Raw genomic sequence first — 4,575 nt, 5'->3', positions numbered from 1 at the left:
GTAATACTGTTAAATTAGATATTCCTTATTCAAACTAATGAAAAGGGTTTCCATACAAATTTTATATATACTATTTGCCCTGTATAAGATTATTCGCATAGATATACATTTTCACATCTAGACTTCTTGACTTTAAAATCTCTTTTATTTTATATTATTTTATTTATTTATTTATTATTTTTTTTTTCATTGACTACGAATATAAATCACCGGGACAGACAATTATGTCAGTAGGTTTTGATATGTGTTTGAACTTTTAGCTTATTTGTCATTACTAAAGCGTTAATTAAAGTTCAAATCTTTACGCATATATATTTGGATATTTAATTACCATGGTACGTCTTTGCTTATTGATTTTTATCGTGATTCCTTTTTTGTTATAATTTGTAACCCTTCCGACTTCTTACGGAGTGTATTATATCGACTCCACTTGTATCCATATTTATTTTATTTTTGTTTTTATATTTATTTATTTATATATATTTTTTATATATATTGATAAATTAATGGTTGGCTTGAATATGTGGAAAAGTGTTCTAGCGGCGTACCGTATAAGGCTACTTGCTGTATCAATCTCTAGATAACAAGATATGAATGATAAAGGTATTTTTAAAACCGCGAGAACCGCTATAATCCAGTTTCGGATACCAATATCACGAGGTTGTAACTCGTAAGACATTGACACTTTCTTATTTATCTCTTATTCTACCAAACCGATTGACTCTGGGTGATAAAACTATGGTATTGGTTTTTCTTAATGGAAAGGAGTTCACACGAGTTAAGGAGATTATTATTGATTTACACCACCCGAGTCAGATTATCATGTGTTTGAATTCCATGTTTACCGATTTAGCACTCATAAATATTCCTAGCGCATTCAATTGCGGTGTTTGTTTTGTTTTTAGTGCTATTAATTCTATATAATGTGTCAAGGAACTATTAACACTAAGAAGTGTTTATTCCCTCTGTCAGACTCGTAATTCTGTTATAATCCTACGTATATTCTTTCAAGGATTGATTTGGCACAGGATAGGCCCCTAAACTGACAGGTGTCTTAGTGTATTCCCTTTTTTTGTTTTTCATGACACGTGTTACAATTAGTTATGTGCTTTTTTATATCTGTAAGCATTGTAGGCCAGTATAACAGTGATTTGGCTTTCTGTGACATAATAGGGAACCCTGGATGACGGAATGCAACTAGTTTATGACGATTGGTATGAAAGAGATTATTATTACTACCTGGTCGTTAGTCACTGCTGTGTTCTTCGGGTTTTCCTCGTCACGGACCTACATATAATATTACATTTGATACATTATTCTGATACATACTTTAAATATACTTTTGCTTTAGGTTTCTGCTCGAAGTGTTTATTGTTTTTGCTTAGCCACTGACCCTGTTTCCGTTCGAAGTGTTTTATTGTTTGTTTGCATATTGCTGCTGACACTTGCTTTGTTCAGTTTGTAACAGTTCTGCGCTCCGACCCAGATATTCAATGCTCGCGATCTCTTGGTTAAGGAATTTTCTTGTTTAGATACGGGTTTAACAATAGGCACGTATGTTTCTATATCTTTTAGTCTAATTAATGTTTCTTTGCAGTATGGTGCGGATTGCGGGATAATGCGTCAGCTATGATAATTGCTTTCCCAGGTAGATATCTTATCTTGGCTCCAAAGACCTGAATGATCATTTTGTCACCGAGTTCCTTTTGGACTGTGATCAAAGCCTTTGAAAAACTCGGTAAGTGACTTATGCTCAGTGAGGACTTAACAGGATAGCCGTATGATTATGAACTTGAAATGTACTAGTGAGTTAACGATACCTAGCGCTTCCTTGCCCATTACTGCATATTTACTTTCAGAGGGCTTTAGTTTACGTGAATAAAAAGCTATAGGGAAGAACTGTTTATCATATTACTGAAGTAATACCCTCTTACCCCTTGGTCTGAGGCGTCTGTTGCAATTAAAAAAAAAAATTCCTTATTTTAAAATCAGGGATTTTTAAGTTAGGTGAGCTGCATTATTCCACTTTTAAGATATCGAACGCCTGTTGATGCTTTTTTAGACCATAATAAATCTACGCTCTTCTTCGTAAGATCTGTTAAAAGGAGCTGTCATGATTGAAGAGTTACATATTTACATACGATTGAATACCCACTACAGCGCAAAAGTGCTGTATCCCCCTTTTACGTTAATAGGTACCGGAAGTTATGAATAGCCGACACCTTACATGGACTACTTTAAGACCTTGACTAGACACATAAAACCTAGATAAACATGTTTGGTTTTTTAAAAACTCACATTTAGATATTTTACTCTGAGATTATTTGTCTTTGTCTCTGTAGCACTAGCTCTAGTTATGTGGAATGTACTTCTAAGGTATTAGAAAAGATTACAAGACCAACCAATAGGCATGCGGTTGTCCCCTAAAAGTCTCCAAACACTATATTGTAATTGGGGCGCACGTAAGCCGGAGGCATACGTAAAAATTGATAATGTCCCCATGAAGTGTGCTGAAAACGGTGTATGAGGACAATCACTTAGGTAATGGTATCTGGTAAAGCTTTTAAGTAAGTCCAAGCTGGTGAAAAATTTATTCTAACCTAACAGAGATAAGATGTCGTCGTACATAGCACTGGAAACTATTAGGAGTCGTTTCCTTGTTTAAGCGACAGAATCTACGCAGATACGCCAAGTCCGATCTTTTATGGCATGACGTTTGAGGGAAAAATTATATGGGCTTATTTGATTTCCTAATGACTCCTATTACTAACATTTTTCAACTTCGTCATTTATCTCTATTTTGAAATTTCATTGGGGTTCTACACGAAGGTACGTATATAGCTTTATGTTTGTCCTTAGACCGTATTTTGTTTTCAATGACATCCGTTTTTCTCCCAGAGATCACTCACTAGTGGAGAAACTTCCTGGTATTCAGGTAAAAGATAAAAAAATTTCTGCTGAATCACCTCTGCTTGAATGACTTTACTGATATTACTTTAAATAGATTATCAGAGAGATTCATCTACGACTGGTTGGGCGGGATTAAAAATTAGCAACAATAAAAATGCGATATTTATAACTTCCGTATCCACGATATGTATACGTTTGTGGATCACTAGATTTAACTTGTTGCTGCTAGTCAACCGTGTCTAGGGCTTTGTTCGCGGAAATCGTTACATTTCAGAGTGTTGGGAAGGATTAAAATTTCATTTCCCAGCAAAGTCTTTTTACACGCACTAAGACATTCGAGGGTGCATGCTTCTCGAGATTTTGCGTGCAAACTGCGACTGCGGTTGTGGGAGAATTCTGTTGGGTCATTTGAACAATGTTACGATTTATGAGACAAATGTATAGTTCCTCTATATAAGTTATTATTTGATTAACTGTCTCTTTTTTGTTCAAACGGATTTTAATATGTTTGAAGGTTTATAGGATTTTCCTTTGATAAACACGCCTTATTTGCAGGAGGATAGATACAGATCAATGTTTTTTATAACTATAGAGGTATCTGTAGCGCTCGCTTATCCGGACTTCTCATTAGGGAAGTTCGAACAACAGACGGTGAGTCCGTAAATACAGGATATTACGTGTACTAAAGGAATAAAACAAGATATTCTAATTTTTACGGCGCGTACAGTCGGGCTTAATCCACCACTACTTATAATAAACTTATGTATTAAAAAAAACGAGAAACCTGCTCTGATTACTTGATACAGTCGTGTGCTTCATAGGAAAATCCTTTTTAATTCAAAAAGATATTGGCATGTATGATCCACATCGCTTTTCCCCACTCTGCTAGAGTCGCTTATTGTGTGGAATTTGCTTTGCTTTGAAAACTCGGCAGATTTAACTAACCTAACCTGACCTAGTAGGGAACATTGCCTGACCAGGGGGGCTTCGCCCCCCCGTACCCCCCCTTCCCCCCCTTAAAGGCCTAACTTAACCTAGTAAGGAACGTAACCTAACCTAACCTAGTAGGGAAATACTAGGCCTAACGTAACCTAGTAAGGAATGTAACCTAACCAACCTAACCTAACCTAACCTAGTAGGGAATATTGCCTGACCAGGTGGGTTTCGCGCCCCCCCGTACCCCCCCTTAAAGGCTAACGTAACCTAGTAAGGAATGTAACCTAACCAACCTAACCTAACCTAACCTAGTAGGGAATATTGCCTGACCATGGGGGCTTCACCCCCTGTAGCCCCCCCCTTAAAGGCCTAACCAACCTAGTAAGGAATGTAACCTAACCAAACCTAACCTAGTAGGTAACCAAGTAGGGAAATGTAACCCACCCCCCCGGGTATCCACCCTTGAAGAACTAACCAACCTAGCCTAACCGGGTAACCCCCTTCAAGGAAGTAAAACTAGTAGGTAAACCAACATATAACAAACTAAACCTAAGGGTATGTTGCCTAACCGGGGGATGGGATTTGGCCCCCAGTAGGTAAATGACATATAAACCTAACTTTGATGGGTGTGGAAGTGTTGTAAAATATAAAAAGTAACCATACATAACTGCGTAATAGTAAGGAAACTGGAATGGAGGTGTAAATTGTAATGTCTGTAAAAGTGTATAA

The sequence above is a fragment of the Macrobrachium nipponense genome, chromosome 13 (genome assembly GCF_015104395.2).
Source record: "Macrobrachium nipponense isolate FS-2020 chromosome 13, ASM1510439v2, whole genome shotgun sequence".
In the NCBI taxonomy this organism is placed as follows: Eukaryota; Metazoa; Arthropoda; class Malacostraca; order Decapoda; family Palaemonidae; genus Macrobrachium; species Macrobrachium nipponense.
This window is presented reverse-complemented; position numbering follows the sequence as displayed.